This window comes from Bubalus kerabau, chromosome 9, assembly GCF_029407905.1.
Source record: "Bubalus kerabau isolate K-KA32 ecotype Philippines breed swamp buffalo chromosome 9, PCC_UOA_SB_1v2, whole genome shotgun sequence".
Lineage (NCBI taxonomy): Eukaryota > Metazoa > Chordata > Mammalia > Artiodactyla > Bovidae > Bubalus > Bubalus kerabau.
The window spans coordinates 79,838,011-79,857,617 of NC_073632.1; positions in this window are offsets into that span (position 1 = coordinate 79,838,011).

The following is a 19,607-nucleotide window of genomic DNA, read 5'->3' on the forward strand; positions in this document are numbered from 1 at the left end:
AAAAGCCTTTATTGAATGCATGCATAAACCATAGGTAAATATAACCATTGTCAGAAATTAAAAGAAATTTACAATGGTAGAGCTAGATTTAAAGAAGAAAAAGAAAACACAGTTAAGAGCCTGATGCTGGGCAACACTGAGGACAGAAGGAGAAGGGGACGACAGGGGATGAAATGATTGGATGACATCGTGAACTCAATGGACATGAGTCTGACCAAACTCCAGGAGATAGTGAAGAACAGGGAAGCCTGGCATGCTGTAGTCCATGGGGTTACAAAGAGTCAGACATGACTTAGCAACTGAACAACAACAAAGTTTGGATGGGACCAATGTGAATTTTTACAACTTAGCTGGATTGTTTACTGACCTAATATTGATAATTCACGAAAAAAAAGAACAAGGATGGCCATAAACAAAGGTATATTTGGAAAAAAAGTTATACATGAGGAAAAAGTAAGTCCATAGTGAATCAATAATTGTTTCTTCTTCCTTTTACTCTTTTATTTAAAAAAAATGGAACATCAATAGGTTTAGTTGATTTAAATTACTTAAAGCCACAAAATATTACATAAAAATCAGATCTATTTGCAAACTCTATAGTTCATGATTCTGAATCCTAGAAACAAAAAGGAAAGTGCATGATTTCCCTCAGGTAGCAAAAGATAGTCATTGTTTAACATCTGCATGGTTGTTTTTTTTTTGTTTTTAATCAATTATTGGAGGTAGTGATCCCATATATTCTCATTCAATGGTCACTTCTCAAATCCCTCTCAAATCTGACTCAGCCAAGGTCAATCCTGAGGATGAACTGTGACCAAGAAAGATGCTTGCACAGAGCAAGAATGGTTCCAAGCTCTGACTTTAAATGCCTGACCCTCATCCAGAGGACCTTCCAGGATTGTGTTAGCAGAGTTTGAAAAATTCGAAGACAGAATATGCTAATGAACCTGTGATGAACCAGATATATACAAGCCAGAAAATCATGTTCCCTCCACATGAAATACTTTTTGACTGGGGCTTGTATGGACACTGTCTCTGCAGCTAAAGGGCACTGTATTCTACTTTGTCATCATAAAGTCTTAGGTTTTTGTGCCCAGTGCCTACAGTGATGATGTCAATCTAGTTCTCTCTGGAGCCTTCTGGGAAATACACTGAATTGAATGAGAACCGCAGCTGGTAGGGCTCACCATGAACTCATCACACTCTGACCTTCAGTTCAGTGGAAGAGACTGTGAAACAGTGTGCGAAAGGCATGAGGATGGGTAAGCACATGGTATGTGATCAATAACTTGCACACTCATCTGACCATCCCACAAAGGGAGGATTCCTGGACAAAATGATTCTCAAGCTGGAACTCTGTAGGCAAAATGGAGAAGGCCAGGGAAAGGGGGAAAGGAAGCATCCAGACAAAGTGGAAAATATATATGAGAGGGTAGGTAAGAGAGAGAAAAGCAGGATGATGAAGTCAGAGGACTTCAAGTAATTCTTATTTCTGGAGCATGGAGTAAAGATAGGAAATGGTTAAGAAATGAAACTGGAAAATAAACAAGGGTCAGATGATGAGGTTTTGATCAGTTTTTATTTTATCCTAAGATCAGTAGGTATTCAGTGAAAGTTTTATATACAGAGGATTTATGTGTCAGGATTTGCTCCTGATAACAGTTTCTGTGGCCACTCCTTAGAGATAAGGGATCTAAAAGGATCCTGGAGAGTTATTGATGGATTGGTGAATTAGGTTAAGAGATTAACATGCTAAGAAGAATAAAGATTTAGTCATTGTTGCTGCTTCTCAGGTAAATCCAGCCTGCCATTTCCAATTTGGGAAGTTTGGTAGAGGGAGAGCAGTTCACAGATCAGAAACACAAAAGAAGGAAAAGCTTCTGGTAGCTGTTTTTATCGGAGAAGGCAATGGCACCCCACTCCAGTACTCTTGCCTGGAAAATCCCATGGACAGAGGAGCCTGGTAGGCTGCAGTCCATGGGGTCACTAAGAGTCGGACACGACTTCACTTTCACTTTTCACTTTCATGCATTGGAGAAGGAAATGGCAACCCACTCCAGTGTTCTTGCCTGGAGAATCCCAGGGATGGGGGAGCCTGGTGGGCTGCCGTCTATGGGGTCACACAGAGTCGGACACGACTGAAGCGACTTAGCAGCCGCAGCAGCAGCTGTTTTTATTGCTGTTGGTGGCACTTGTTATTGAAGGAGGGTACTGAGTCTAGTGTTTGAAGGTGTTTATTTGGAAGAATTGTTCAGTGGGGAGCTAAATTTGTAGCAACTCCCTGGGTGTTCATTAAACACCTTTTTGCATCCTAACTGAGTTACTATGAAAACAGTTCAAAAATCTAAATAATTTCATCGGATCATACCAGTTAGTCATTTAAGAAGCATTTAGCCTTTGTGAAACCTTGAGACAATATGAGTGAAAGCTGGGGAAGATGGCTGTAAGGTAAAAAAGTGTAGGTAGCGTGCTGCTGCTAAGTCTCTTCATTTGTGTCTGACTCTGTGCAACCCCATAGACGGCAGCCCACCAGGCTCCCCTGTCCCTGAGATTCTCCGGGCAAGAACACTGGAGTGGGTTGCCATTGCCTTCTCCAATGCATGAAAGTGAAAAGTGAAAGTGAAGTCACTCAGTCGTGTCCGACTCTTAGCGACCCCATGGACTGCAGCCCACCAGGCTCCTCTGTCCATGGGATTTTCCAGGCAAGAGTACTGGAGTGGGCTTCCAGTACTTCCAATACTTCCAGTATTGCCTTCTCCTAGGCAGCATGCACACTGGAAAAAATTATTGGGGGTGACTAGTCAATTGAACAATCTGCTCCAAATATCATCAGTTCAGTTCAGTTCAGTCGCTCGGCCATGTCTGACTCTTTGTGACCCCATGGACTGCAGCACGCCAGGCGTCCCTATCCATCACCAACTCCTGGAGTTTACTCAAACTCATGTCCATTGACTCGGTGATGCTGTCCAACCATCTCATCCTCTGTTGTTCCCCTTCTCCTCCCGCCTTCAATCTTTCCTAACATCAGGGTCTTTTCCAATGAGCCAGTTCTTCACATCAGGTGACCAAAGTATTGGAGTTTCAGCTTCAGCATCAGTCCTTCCAATGAATATTCAGGACTGACATCTTTTAGGATGGACTGGTTGGATCTCCTTGCTATCCAAGGGACTCTCAAGAGTCTTCTCCAACACCACAGTTCAAAAGCATCAATTCCTCGGTGCTCAGCTTTCTTTATAGTCCAACTCTCACATGGCTCAGACAGTAAAGGGTCTGCCTACAATGAGAGAGACCCAGGTTCAATCCCTGGGTCAGGCAAATCTCCTGGAGAAGGAAATGGCAACCCACTCCAGTATTCTTGCCTGGAAAATTCCATGGATGGAGGAGCCTGGTAGGTTATAGTCCATGGGGTCGCAAAGAGTCAGACACGACTAAGTGACTTCACTTCACTTCATTCACATCCATACTTGACTAATGGAAAAACCATAGCTTTGACTAGACAGACCTTTGTTGGCAAAGTAACATCTCTGCTTTTTAATATGCTATCTAGGTTGGTCATAACTTTCCTTCCAAGGAGCAGGTGTCTTTTAATTTCATGGCTGCAGTCACCATCTGCAGTGATTTTGGAGCCCCCCAAAATAAAGTCTGTCAAGGCTTCCATTTCCATACATAACAATATCTTTGAGCTATTTTGCAGATGCTGGAACCAACTTTTTCACTCTCCTCTTTTACTTTCATCAAGAGGCTTTTTAGTTTCTCTTCACTTTCTGCCATAAGGGTGGTGTCATCTGCATATCTGAGGTTATTGATATTTCTCCCGGCAATCTTGATTCCAGCTTGTGCTTCATCCAGCCCAGCATTTCTCATGATGTACTTTGTATATAAGTAAAACAAGCAGGGTGACAATATATAGCCTTGACGTATTCCTTTCCCTGTTTGGATCAAGTCTGTTGTTCCATGTCCTGCCTTACCCTAATTTCCAGTAAACATAAACCCAGGATTTACAACCCTGGAGAAATCCAAGTGCCTCTCTGAGCTTTTCATCAGTGACTTTTGTACAAGTCATCTCCAGCTTTTGTTGGATTGGAAAGAGCATAACATTTCAAATTTATTTGCCAAACGAAGAAAAACTATTAGAGAAGGAGCTCTGTAGCAAAATGACAGATGACTCAATCAATTATTCTTAGATAGATTCATGTTTTCCCCAAAAACATGGCTTTCATTAAGAGAGATTTTGGTTGAATAAGCTATTTCATGAGCATAGGCAGTAATAGCATGTATGTGAACAGAAATTAAAATTAATGCCAAACACACACCTGTAAAACTATCCTATTTGGCTCATGAAATTACTTTTACATCAGTTATGGGAACAGCAGGGGGTGGAGGTAGGGGAGACACTAAAAAGGGCTCTGAAAAATGAATGGTCTAACACATCATTTTTTAAAATTGGATTTAGTATTTTACAAATGACAAGTGCATTCTCCAAATTTTGAGGACCCACTGCTTTTCTAGAGGAAATCTACTACCACATACTTTTACTGCTCCTTTTGGCAATAGGCATTATTACCAAGCTTGGCTCAAGAATTATTTTTTAAGAATAGAAAAGGGAACATTTTCCTTCCGTCTGTGCAGACAGAGCATGGATATTCATTCATGCTCTTCCTCCTCTCTCTGTGAAGCCTTTATTGTTGTTACAGTTTTGCTTATTCCAACCTCAGCAATGACAGCTGACTGGAGACAGTGGGAACACTGAAGCTAAGTGAGTGATGGGAACGTGCAGGAGGCCATCTTGCTTTGCTTTAATTGGTAGCTTTGGAGTCCTCTCTAAAAGAAGGGAGTGTGCCAGAGAAGGAAGAGGAAGGAAACAAACATTTGGAGACACATAATGTGTCAGGAGCTTATCCTATGTGACCCCCATTTAATGATCATATCCCTGAGAGTTGGTATTATTAGTCCTATTGTGTAGTTTAAGTGACTTCCAGAGGTCACATGACTGGTGGGTGGCACAAGTAGAACTGGAACTAGATCTATCAGGTGAACCATCTATAGTGCAGAATTGCGTTCCTTGCACTGTATCTCACTTTCATTTACTTTTTGTTCCTTAAGCTTATCAAGAGAGTGTGCACAAATACACAACTGGAAATGGTGATTCCTGGAGCAAACATTCCAAAGCATGCCCTCCAATCAATGTCTGAGAGAATAAAGGAGGTTAGAATTGGTCAAAGTGTATTAAGTGGTTTGGGACTCCTGATTTTCTGGGCTTGCTCTTTCTAGTTACACAGCGGCCAAGAGACACGGGATCAGCAGGAATGTAAAAGGGAAGAAATTGTTTGTTTAAAAGAAAGGAACCTAAACTATCTTAGAATAGTTTTAAATTGTCACTTCAAATATTTCCCCCCTCTAAAGTGCCCTGGATCAATCCTGTAACCTCACTATATGTTACCCTGTAAATGGGCCATACACACTGAGAACACAGATATGTAGGCTTAGAAGGTCAGAGTTCCATCTGCCTCTCTCATCCTCTCTACCCTAACCCCCATGGCCACATCACCTTATATCTGTGAAATGCAGTTTGGAACAAACTTGGTCAACAAAATGCCAAATCCTGTGACCACGTTTTATTTATACTTTTTATTTCTTTGGGAAACTGTTTGGACTGTCACCCTGACTCATGACTGTCCCACCAGGAGGCATGCAGTGTATTCAGTAAAAAGGGCACTGCCAAGTTCAGCCCAGTCCCCAACATTCTGTGTCATCTGAGCTACTGTGGTCGTTAGGACTATACAGGATTTCTCTTCTTTCCTCTTCCCCGTGTAATCCAAAGCACCCATACTGGCAACCACACTGAGAGCTTATTTACTTTGTTTTCAGATCAACCAGACTTTTGTTTTTAACAACTGAATGAGAAACCCTAAAATTTCTATTCCAGCAACTGACAGAACCTTAGTGCTAGGGAACACATCATGGTAATGAAACAACTCGTGACCCTGAACAGCTGTGAGGTTGTTGTCTGTTCATCTTTTTACAGGGCAGTAATCTAACCCTGTAGGTACTTATTTCTTAACATTATATCTAGGAGTAAGTCACCTTCCAAGCCTGAAATTCCCTTTAACTAATGACCAAATTGTACGTAATTAATTAGTGCATTTTTAATGTTTTTTTTAATGGTCCAGCAGAGTTTCCTTCTAAACACTTAGTTTGAATTATATTTATTATCTACAAAATATGAGACATTTGCCAATTCTGATCATAAAGTGTTCTTTCTTGAGTCTCTCTGTGTTCTCAAGAGAATAAGAAGAGAAATATATTTAAAATAACCAATCCCATCCCAAGAAAACTTTGCAGTTGTTTTCTCTCCTTGGGATATTTTTTAATTTAACCAAGGTGAAATAAAACAAATAAAAATAAAGCAGTATGGAGTAGTGGAAGCAAGTGGAATTAAAGTACCTTTCCATTTAAAACAATGTCTAAACTAATGTTTAAATTCATCAGACTTTCACTGCCTAATAATATGACATGTTTACAATGTTTAAGGAAATCAGGTGTTTTCATGCTAAATGAAAATAAAATTTATGTACTGTTATTACCATATTCTTTGCCTGGTGTTTCTCACTCTATTCATCATTAAAAGCTGCTCGATAAATACTGTGCAAACTGCATGTGGGGATGTTATGCAGTAATAACTCAATCAGCTATAAATAACCACCACTCAGAGCCTTGGGAAGAGTCAAGAGCCTAAGAGGGAATGGTTGAAGAATTGCTAAATGGTGAAAAAGAGAGTTATTGGTCTATTTTCTCTTCATATTTGACATAGTAGAAGCAAATTGGGACACTAGTGTTCTAGCCTGAAATGAGGTCTTTATTCATCACGTGAGCTGAGGCAGGCAGTAGGTTAAATGGTGTGATTTTGGAGACTAAGTTTCCTCTACCCATCTATACCAGCAAAGCTGATGGAGAAAGACTTACCTGTCTACCCCATGTATTAGTTAACCTTTGCTCTGTAACAAATTACCCCAAAATTTAGTTGCTCAAAACATCAAACATTCATCATCTCACACTGTATCTGATGGCCAGTAATCAATGAGTAGCTTCTGCCTCAGGGTTTCTCACCAGATTACAGTCAGGTAATCTGGCTTTCAGCCAGGACTACAGTCATCTCCTAGCTCAACTGGCCAGGGAATCTTCTTTTAAGCTCATTTAAATCATGGTTGTCAATGGTCAGTTCTTGCATGGTTCTTGGCTGCAGGCTTCAGTTCCTTGCCACGTAGACTTCACCGTAACATTAGTCACAGAACGGCAGCTTGTTTGCTTCATGATGAGAGATTGCCCAGGGAAAAGTGAGCTAGCAAGAGAGTGCCCTAAATAGAAGCTGCAGTATTTTATTCTGCATCTCATAAGCTGCATACTTTTGCCATGTGCTATTAGTCATGCAGCTCAACCATGAGACAAGGGGGGGCAAGAACTACACAGGGTGTCAGTATCAAGAAGTGAGGGTTATTGGGGGCCACCTTGGAGCCTGGCTTCCTCAGTCTTAGATGAAGCTGGCATTGATTCAAAGCACAGATTTAAAAAGTGAAACAAATCAGGATAGTCAATTTGAAAGAGCACAACTGAGAGTAATACATACCTGGATCCAAATTCTAGAGCGCTGTGCTACCTGCTGGCAATTACTTGCCTCCTTGAATCTTCAGTGTCCCATCTCTAACCCTTAAACAACTCATCTCACTTGGTTATTTTTAAAATTAAATGAGATAATATCTAAAGAAATTTCTTTTTGTGAAATGAATAATTTGAACAGGCTACATTGTAACTAGTCAAGGAAAATCAGGAGATCACCTCTTCAGTGTACCAGACCACCTGTTTACAGATGTTTTGATGTTGACTCAAGCTTGGAATCTGCTTGAAATTATATGATTTATCATTTGTCCCCGTCTTCCCTTTGTTATTAGAATTCCTTTCTTCATAGATATATATTGTGTGATTGAAACAGAGTCGGATCCTATGGTCCTTCCCCACATGTCCTTCACCTGCCTTTTGTCTATAGAACACCTTTCAGTTCAGTTCAGTTGCTCAGTTGTGACTGACTCTTTGCGACCCCATGAACCGCAGCACACCAGGCTTCCCTGTCCATCACCAACCCCCTGGGTCCACCCAAACCCATGTCCATTGAATCAGTGATGCCATCCAACCATCTCATCCTCTGTCATCCCCTTCTCCTCCTGCCCTCAATCTTTCCCAGCATCAGGGTCTTTTCAAATGAGTCAGCTCTTCACATCAGGTGGCCAAAGTATTGGAGTTTCAGCTTCAAAATCAGTCCTTCCAATGAACACCCAGGACTGATCTCCTTCAGAATGGACTGGTTGGATCTCCTTGCAGTCCAAGGGACTCTCAAGAGTCTTCTCCAACACCACAGTTCAAAAGCATCAATTCTTTGGCACTCAGCTTTCTTTATAGTCCAAATCTCACATCCATACATGACCACAGGAAAAACCATAGCCTTGACTAGACGGACCTTTGTTGGCAAAGTAATGTCTCTGCTTTTGAATATGCTATCTAGATTGGTCACAACTTTCCTTCCAAGGAGTAAGCATCTTTTAATTTCATGGCTGCAATCACCATCTGATTTTGGAGCCCCCAAAAATAAAGTCAGCCACTGTTTCCACTGTTTGCCCATCTATTTGCCATGAAGTGATGGGATTGGATGCCATGATCTTAGTTTTCTGAATGTTGAGCTTTAAGCCAACTTTTTCACTCTCTTCTTTCACTTTCATCAAGAGGCTCCTCTGTTCTTCTTGACTTTCTGCCATAAGGGTCATGTCATCTGCATATCTGAGGGCAGGAATCCCTTAGAAGAAATGGAGTAACCATCATAGTCAACAAAAGAGTCCAAAATGCAGCACTTGGATGCAATCCCAAAAATGACAGAATGATCTCTGTTCGTTTCTAAAGCAAACCATTCAATATCACAGTAATCCAAGTCTATGGCCTGACCAGTAACACTGAAGAAGCTGAAGTTTAACAGTTCTATGAAGACCTTCAAGACCTTTTAGAACTAACACCCAAAAAAGATGTCCTTTTCATTATAGGAGACTGGAATGCAAAAGTAGGAAGTCAAGAAACACCTGGAGTAACAGGCAAATTTGGCCTTGGAGTACAGAATGAAGCAGGGCAAAGGCTAATAGAGTTCTGCCAAGAGAACGCACTGGTCATAGCAAACACCTTCTTCCAACAGCACAAGAGAAGACTCTACACATAGACATCACCAGATGGTCAACACCGAAATCAGATTGATTATATTCTTTGCAGCCAAAGATGGAGAAGCTCTATACAGTCAGCAAAAACAAGACGGGGAACTGACTGTGGCTCAGATCATGCACTCCTTATTGCCAAATTCAGACTTAAATTGAAGAAAGTATGGAAAACCACTAGACCATTCAGGTATGACCTAAATCAAATCCCTTATGACTATACAGTGGAAGTGAGAAATAGATTTAAGGGACTAGATCTGATAGAGTGCCTGATGAACTATGGACAGAGGTTTGTGACATTGTACAGGAGACAGAAATCAAGACCATCCTCAAGAAAAAAAAGAAATAGAACACCTTTAACCAAAGAATAAATCTAATTAGAGAAGTGAGAAAACACAGAAACAAAGAAAAGCAGTCAGACAGGACGAATTAACAATAGTTTAGTCATTAGGCAAACTCACGGACCTTTAATTCCCCTTCTAGGGCTGTAGATGATATTCTGAGCCATATCCTATGAGCTATTTTGTGGATTCCGAAACCACTCCCACCAGGTGGAAGAAGTTAACTACCTGATGACCAGACTGTTGGCATGACATGCTGCTGTTGCTGCTAAGTCGCTTCAGTTGTGTCTGACTCTGTGCAACCCCACAGACGGCAGCCCACCAGGCTCCCCCGTCCCTGAGATTCTCCAGGCAAGAACACTGGAGTGGGTTGCCATTTCCTTCTCCATGCATGAAAGTGAAAATTGAAAGTGATGTCGCTCAGTCGTGTCCGACTCTTAGCGACCCCATGGACTGCAGCCCACCAGGCTCCTCCATCCATGGGATTTTCCAGGCAAGAGTACTGGAGTGGGGTGCCATTGCCTTCTCCTGGCATGACATAAGCTGCCACAATTCTAAGAATTGGCCTCAAAGAAATAGGAACAAACTGCGTCTGGAACTGAAGACTAACTGTCCTTGAAAGAATCAAGATGAGGCTGATCAGACCACCGCATGACCAATTTCAAGATGACTATCAGAGTTGATTGTGCTGTTTCTGCATGTAACCCTCTTCCTCTTCTTATTAAAAAAAAAGAAAAGAAAACAACTCTTGTCCACTGACTGTCAGTTTCAGGGATTGGCCTTTGAATGAGAGTCTGCCCTTCCAGACGTGAGTCTGACCTTCCTATTCAGAGGTTGCCAACCTGTGAAATAAAGCAAACTTTCCTTTCCACCAACTTTGCCTCTTTATTGGCTTTAGAAGTGTGAGCAACCAGATCCCCCTTTTGGTAATATGGTGACTACAAAGAAAGAAGCTGAGAGTAGTAGCTTGAAGCATCCAGTGACAATCATTGAGATGTTTTGTGCTTAGTCATTCAGTCATGTATGACTCTTTGTGACCCCATGGACTGTTGCCTGCCAGTCCATGGGGATTCTCCAGGCAAGAATACTGGAGTGGGTTGCCATCCTCTCTTCTACGAGATCTTCTCAACCCAGGGATCAAACCCAGGTTTCCTGCATTGCAGGCAATTCTTTTACCATCTGAGCCACCAGGGACGCCCAAAGAGATGTTTTAGTGGTTTAGAATTGGCAAAGAATTCTGCTTTCTGGAATTTGATTTTAATGAAAATATGAACTCTAAATTTAAATAGTCCAATAAAATTGATATAAAGATGATATTTAGAAGTTGTTTGGGACTGATAGGAAAAAATTTTAAATATGCCTAGAAAGACCAAATTGCGATGATGGAAAAAGCACAAGATTAAGAATCAAGAAACTTATTTCCTGATCGTACTTTTAGGGTTTTTTTTTTTTTTTACACTTAATTGACCTACAATTGACATATAATATATTCATTTCAGGTGTACAACATAATAAATTGCTATTTGTATATATTTTAAGATAGTCATAGTAACTCTAGTTAACATCCATCACCTCACAGTGACAAACTTTTTTTGTGATGAGAACTTCTAAGATCTACTCTTTTAGAAACCTTCAAATATACAATACAGTATTAACTACAGTCACCATGTTGTATATTACATCCCCAAGACTTACTTATTTTATAACTGGAAGTTTGTACCTTTGACCACCTTCATTCCTCTTGCTCATCACCCCATCCACCTCTAACAACCACTCATCTGTTCTCTAGATTGGTAACTTTGGTGGAGGGACTTGTTATCTTTGTTTTTAGATTCCATGTATAAATGAGATCATACAGTATTTGTCTTTCTCTGTTAGACTTATTTTACACAGCATAAAAATTCTTTTCTTTGCCCACTGTTTTTCAGGAACACTTACAAAGTAAAATAAGGGGATTGGAAATTACTGTTTACAATATTTTTTCCTATTGGGGGATTCTAAGCATTTATAGAAGCATTTATATCCCAAAGAAAGGCAATGCCAAAGAATGCTCAAACTACCACACACTTGCACTCATCTCACATGCTAGTAAAGTAATGCTCAAAATTCTCCAAGCCAGGCTTCAGCAATACATGAACCGTGAACTTCCAGATGTTCAAGCTGGTTTTAGAAAAGGTAGAGGAACCAGAGATCAAATTGCCAACATCTGCTGGATCATCGAAAAAGCAAGAGAGTTCCAGAAAAACATCTATTTCTGCTTTATTGACTATGCCAAAGCCTTTGACTGTGTGGATCACAATAAACTGTGGACAATTCTCCAAGAGATGGGAATACCAGACCACCTGACCTGCCTCTTGAAAAACCTATATGCAGGTCAGGAAGCAACAGTTAGAACTGGACATGGAACAACAGACTGGTTCCAAATAGGAAAAGGAGTACATCAAGGCTGTATATTGTCACCCTGATTATTTAACTTATATGCAGAGTACATCATGAGAAACGCTGGACTGGAAGAAACACAAGCTGAAATCAAGATTGCTGGGAGAAATATCAATAACCTCAGATATGCAGATGACACCACCCTTATGGCCGAAAGTGAAGAGGAACTCAAAAGCCTCTTGATGAAAGTGAAAGAGGAGAGTGAAAAAGTTGGCTTAAAGCTCAACATTCAGAAAACTAAGATCATGGCATCTGGCACCATCACTTCATGGGAAATAGATGGGGAAACAGTGGCTGACTTTATTTTTCAGGGCTCCAAAATCATGGCAGATGGTGATTGCAGCCATGAAATTAAAAGATGCTTACTCCTTGGAAGGAAAGTTATGACCAACCTAGATAGCATATTCAAAAGCAGAGACATTACTTTGTCAACAAAGGTCCATCTAGTCAAGGCTACGGTTTTTCCAGTGGTCATGTATGGATGTGAGAGTTGGACTGTGAAGAAAGCTGAGCACCGAAGAATTGATGCTTTTGAACTGTGGTGTTGGAGAATACTCTTGAGAGTCCCTTGGACTGCAAGGAGATCCAAACAGTCCATTCTAAAGGAGATCAGTTCTGGGTGTTCCTTGGAAGGAATGATGCTAAATCTGAAACTCCAATACTTTGGTCACCTCATGCGAAGAGTTGACTCATTGGAAAAGACCCTGATGCTGGGAGGGATTGGGGGCAGGAATAGAAGGGGACAACAGAGGATGAGATGGCTGGATGGCATCACCGACTCAATGGACATGAGTTTGAGTGAACTCCGGGAGTTGGTGATGGACAGGGAGGCCTGGCGTGCTGTGATTCATGGGGTCGCAAAGAGTAGGATATGAGTGAGCAACTGAACTGAACTGAACTGAAGCATTTATAGTCAACTGAAGCTTGGAAGTGAACATAATAAAAGAAGTATGTGACTTCTGTTTACATTTAGGAAAATTTTAGCACCTGGCATTAAAAACTTACTGATTCATTTATTCAACAAAAACTTATTAAGCAGTTATTATGTGTCAAGCCCTCTATTAGGCACTGGACCAAAACAGCAAAGGAAGGAGGCTTGGTCCCCAAGATCTGTTTGGAGTTTGGAGAGGGCTAAAGTTAGAACCATAGACAACTACAATGCCTGAGCTAAGTGCTTTAATGAGAGCTGTATGGGATGGTATTTGGAATTGAATACTATTTCCAATTTAAAAATTTCTGAAGTGGAACCACTTTTCATCCATGTTAAAACTAAAATGGCTTCCAAATCTTACATCACAATATAAACAGTATAATGGATTCCCAAAAATGCAGGCCTTCTGTTGATCTGCTGCAAAGACAGCATATGTGCTCAGACATCTGTTTAGATGTCCACTTAGCAAGCATTCTGTCAGCCTGGCGGGACCAGGACCACAGCTGAAGCACATATAGCCCCAGACATCAGCTGTAAGGGAACCAAATGGTGCCTTCCCAAAAATTACCTTAGAATTCAAAGTATCCAAACAACTTGACAGGCACAACCAATGATTTACAAAGAAAAACCCACAACACAGAGACATATGTAGCCCCTGAGTTCAGTAAGGAACATTCTGAATTTCAACTGTCTCACTCTAGTCCTGAGTTGGGAATATTCTCCACTGAGTGGAACAACATAACACCATGAATATAACCCAAAAGAAAAGATAGATTAGATACCAGCCAAATAATGGTAGATTAACTAATTGAGAGATTCCACAAATCTAAAACACTTGATAATATTGGAAATCTCTGATTGCCTGATAGTCTGCTATTTTTATGCAAAGTTTCAAAACTGAAGATGCTTTATATTTATTTTAGATTTTCAGGGTAGTAATGCAGCAGAACGGACTATTAGGTTGTCACTGCATTGGTCTCATATCTATTGAGACCAATAATTAAAGAAAAACAAAATTTCCCCCCTGCTCCCAAAAAATTCTGAAACTTTGCTAATCACTAAAGACTAGAAACTGTTTTAAACCTGTTCAATTTCTTTTAAATTATTATCATTTTGGCCATATTGTGCATCACATGGGATCTTAGTGCCTTGACCAGGGATTGAACCTGCATCCTTTGCCCTGGAAGCCAACAGTCTTAACCTTTGGACTGCCAGAGAAGTCCTTTTAAACCTTTTTAACCAGTAAATTTCAGTTAAAGGGCCATGAGGAGGGCATGGCAACTCACTCCAGTATTCTTGCCTGGGGAATCCTAAAGACAAAGGAGCATGGCAGGTTACAGTCCATAGGGTCGCATAGAGTTAGACACAACTGAAGTGACTTAGCACACATGCACACATGATGAGACAAACCAACACCAGAGCTGATTTTAAACTTACTTAACCAGTCATTACTTTTCACTTTCATGCATTGGAGAAGGAAATGGCAACCCACTCCAGTGTTCTTGCCTGGAGAATCCCAGGGACGGGGGAGCCTGGTGGGCTGCCTTCTCTGGGGTTGCACAGAGTCGGAGATGACTGAAGCGACTTAGCAGCAGCAGCAGCAACCAGTCATTGAGGACTTGCTTCAAAGAAGCAATTCTGAAAACCAACCAATCAATGACAGCCTTACATTTTCAAAGTTAGCCATTGGACAGCACACATACTCTAGTGAACAGGATCCTAGGGCTGAAATCAATCCACTCTTACCCAGTCACCAACACAAAACCCTGCTTTCAAGACTGTGGTAACTAACACCACTCAAAACAAGTTCTTCCCCAAATCCTTTGTAAGCCCTTCCTTTGCTCAGTATAACTAGCTGAGTTCTCCCTTACTTAAGCAGTAAATTCAACTTTGTATTTTCGGGGATCCAATGTGTTGATCCTTCTTTTTTCTACACTATATACACATTATTTTAAGTCATATAATGGCTCTAATCTTATTTATCACTTTGTGCAGCCTCCCTTTTCTACATAATGACGCTTGATGTTAAAATAATTTATTTAGGAAACATTCTTCATTAAGTATAGATTCACCCTTTTATGTAAAATCCGTCTTTTACAAGTTTATCTTTACTTACAAAAACCTCATTTAATCTGTCCAACATGCAGCTTAGATTCCTTATCTTTGTTTATGTCATAATTGTCCACTGAATTCTCCAAACTCCAAGCCTTGGACTTAGTAATGACCCTTCCTTTTCTTTTCCCTCTCCAGGTTTAGCAATACTATGTCTGAAATGTTCTTTAAATCCCTTCTCACCTCAGTCCTCTGGCCCAAGCCCTAATTAAAGATTTCAGTTCCTTTCTGCCTGGATGATTAGCAATAAATTACTACCCAAAACTGTCCCCCCACCCCCAACTTCTAATCAGGCTTCTCTGGTGGCTCAGATGGTAAAGAATTTGCCTGCAATGCAGGAGACCTGGGTTTGATACCTGAAGAGGGGAATAGCAACCCACTCTAGTATTATTGCCTGGAGAATTTCATGGGCAGAAGAGCCTGGCCTGCTACAGTCCTTGGGGTCACAAAGAGTGGGACAAGACTAAACAACTAACACTTCAGCTTCTAATACATCCCCTGTAAGCCAGCTCACTGTGGTAGTAAAGAACAAAACTAAGTTTGTCTCTGCTCTTTGAAAGTCTTCTGGAAAGACCCTATCTCTTAAGGGACTAAATGGAGACTCCTAAGACACTGCATCGGAGAAGGCAATGGCACCCCACTCCAGTACTCTTGCCTGGAAAATCCCATGGACAGAGGAGCCTGGTAGGCTGCAGTCCATGGGGTCGCAAAGAGTCGGACGTGACTGAATCGACTTAGCAGCAGCAGCAGCAAGACACTGCATATTGTCAGTCTGCTTATTTAACTTCTATGCAGAGTACATCATGAGAAACTCTGGGCTGGAAGAAGCACAAGCTGGAATCAAGATTGCCAGGAGAAATATTAATAACCTCAGATATGCAGATGACACCACCCTTCTGGCAGAAAGTAAAGAGGAACTAAAAAGCCTCTTGATGAAAGTGAAAGAGGAGAGTAAAAAAGTTGGCTTAAAGCTCAACATTCAGAAAACTAAGATCATGGCATCTGGCACCATCACTTCATGGGAAATAGATGGGGAAACAGTGTCAGACTTTATTTTTCAGGGCTCCAAAATCATGGCAGATGGTGATTGCAGCCATGAAATTAAAAGATGCTTACTCCTTGGAAGGAAAGTTATGACCAACCTAGATAGCATATTCAAAAGCAGAGATATTACTTTGCCAACAAAGGTCCGTCTAGTCAAGGCTATGGTTTTTCCAGTGGTCATGTATGGATGTGAGAGTTGGACTGTGAAGAAAGCTGAGCACCGAAGAATTGATGCTTTTGAACTGTGGTGTTGGAGAAGACTCTTGAGAGTCCCTTGGACTGCAAGGAGATCCAACCAGTCCATTCTGAAGGAGATCAGTCCTGGGTGTTCCTTGGAAGGACTGATGCTAAAGCTGAAACTCCAATACTTTGGTCACCTCATGCGAAGAGTTGACTCATTGGAAAAGACCCTGATGCTGGGAGGGATTGGGAGCAGGAGGAGAAGGGGATGACAGGGGATGAGATGGCTGGATGGCATCACTGACTCGATGGACGTGAGTCTGAGTGAACTCCAGGAGTTGGTGATGGACAGGGAGGCCTGACGTGCTGCAATTCATGGGGTCGCAAAGAATCAGACACGACTGAGCAACTGAACTGAAGACACTGTGTCAACAACATTACCAAATTCACCCTCCTCTCTGCTCCTATGGACTCAGTTTCCCATGGACCTCATTTGCTCTTCCTTAAACACCCTGTACTTTTGCTGCTCTTGCTAAAACTCTTTCTAAAACTCTCCTCTTCCTGAAACCCCTTTTTATCTTCTGAACGAGGTAAAAAAATCCCACTGTGGACTTAAAAATATTCACAACCTACAAGTTGAGACTTATGTTTTATTTGGCTAGAAGTTTTAAGATTTCCAAGTCTGGGAGGCAGCATCTCAAGGAACCTTGAGAAAATTGCTCCTAGAAGGTGAGGGGGAAGCTAGGATATATTGCTTTGAAACAAAAGGTAGGTAGTCTGAACATCAAAATTATGTAGGGGAAGATGCAAGAGTCTGGGCTCATTGAAACCATTTCTTTGATATGCGCCTCACCTATCTGGGCCAGAATCCCATGTTTTCACATCCTGAGCTTCCTCAGGGCTCACCATAGGGAGTGGTGAGTGTGGTGCAGTGTGATGGTTGCTAGATGGCAGGTATTCGTTTCTTCCTGAGTTTCCACAAGGTTCACCTGCTCACATTGGAGGGCTGCAGGCCAGCAACTGCTGATGACTGTGTTATCCTTTTGTTACTGATACAGCAGAAAAAATGTCATTTTTCACCACTCATACTAAAATCATCTCCCTGTGCTTTCCAATTCATTCTGCGGTCCATTAACGCTCATCGTACAGTGCTTTACTCCCTTACTGGAAGCAGCTTAAGACAAAAGGAAAATCTTTTCTCTTTGGATTTTATGGGTGAGAAAAAAAGGTAATACTGAATAATGTTCCAGTAAATGTTAGTTAAAAGACATTCATTCGTTTATGGACTAGTTTCTGCAGCAGAGTTTAATGTGTTCATAAGACTCGTAGAATTTTCCTGCTGAAAACTCTTCATCGTGTTAATCCACTTGACCCTGACCTCTCAGCACTGCCTATATTTAAGGTCTCTAAGTTTCTATGAGCAAATGTTAGTGTCTGGTTTCGTTTTCGTCTCTGCAGGGCTCTCACTGAGCTATTCTTATGAGAGAATGCCAAGGCATTCCAGAATTAATGTTTGCATGTGTTTCCGGAGGAATGTTTCTTGGACTTTCCTGTCTTCACTGTCATTTTAAAGGCATGACTTCTTAGATGGCACCAGAACCACATGACTGTATTATGTTTGCCTTGGCAGTTGTTAGTGATACTTTGGCAGATAGATTCCACACCTCCTGGTTTGGGAGGTGGGAGCTTAAAGAAACATTTAATGAGTTCTTACTATATGGCAGGTTCTAAATTAGATGGTGAGACTACAAAAGCTGTTAAAGCAGATATCTGCCCTTAGAAATTTGCGTGATTGTTATAAATGAGCCAGGTCTACATGCAAATAATAAAAACACTCAAAGAAAATGTGGCATTGATCCCTGAAGAATCAGCTCTGGAAGCAGGCAGAAAGACTAGGAGAGAGGGCTTCCTGAGATGTGTCTGTATATGCATATGCATATAAGCATATTCACATATGTGTCCAAGCATGTATGCATATGCAAATGAGCATATACCCATATGCATATGAGCATATATTCCCTATATCTTCATATAGGTTGCCTGGAAAACATGAGTTTAAGGGTCCTGGAAAATCTAAGAAGACTCGGCCGCTAGGAAATCTTAGCAAGCTCTTTCAAGTTAATACTTGTAGTTGATATTTTAAATTTCTGTTAGATTCTGTTTGCTTATTGTTTGTTTCGCTTTGCCAAGCCTGAAACTATAGTGTACCCTATGACCATACTTCATGGGTATCTTCAAACTAAGAGTTATGTAATATAGAAGTCTGAGAAGTTCCAGATTCTTAGCCTGGATGAGAGGTGGGGTCCTGACAACAGGCCAGGGAAAACGGTGAGATTGAATAACTCACAGAGCATCGTGTAAACATGCAGCTCACGTTCTAGAGTGGTGACGACCCTTTGAACTGAGGCTGCCGTTGACAGTGCCTCTGTGTCCGCTTGACTTGTATGTACCCAACTCCCAGGATCAGTGCAGGGCGCTCTCACCCCTCCTGCTGAGCTCAGGTCATTAAATCCTCACCCTACATTTTTACAGCTTTGGCCCTGTGACAGGAGAGCTGACCCCAACTTGGTGCCAGGGACCCAGTGAAATAGGGATTAATAAACCCTGCCCCAGTATAGCCAAGGGCTCTACAGCTGCTTCTTGCAATTAGACTTGTCATCATTCTCTTAAGAAGCCCCTGTTGATTCTTAAATCCTAATTGGCAGGAGACACCTGTTTCCCAGTGGAAGGATGGGAAAGGGTCATTCGCTTGTGGCAAGCACGGGAGAAAGGCTGAGAAACTAGATGAACGTGCAAAATACCTTTGTCTCAAATCTGCCTGCTTCTATTGAGAGTTTTTTTTCTTTCCTTCTTTTTTCCAAGAACAACATGTCCAGAGTCAGGCTAGTCCTTGGGAATTAATAATAATTTGGCTCTGAATATTTTTTTGGTTTGAGCGAGAACTTACCACCAGTCTCTCCCTAAATCATCCTCCTTACCATCCAGCAGCTCCTCCTTGCGATGAGTACTGTTTCCTGGTTATTAATATTATTATTATTATTATTGCCAGGATCCTGGCTGTCATTCATTCCAGTATTTATATATTTATTAACTGCCTGCAAGCTGCCTAAACCCTAAACCGTGTAACCTATTTGTGCCTATAAAAAGTATTAAGTATATTTTTAGTTCCTGTCTTCACCGAGCTAGCATTCTAAACAGAGGGAGGCATTAGAACGTCATGTAACAATACATGTAAAATATTCTTTTTCAACGAACAAATTTGAGACAGTTTTTATGAGTAGAAAGAAGGAATAGTAAATGTTCTCAGGACGGTCT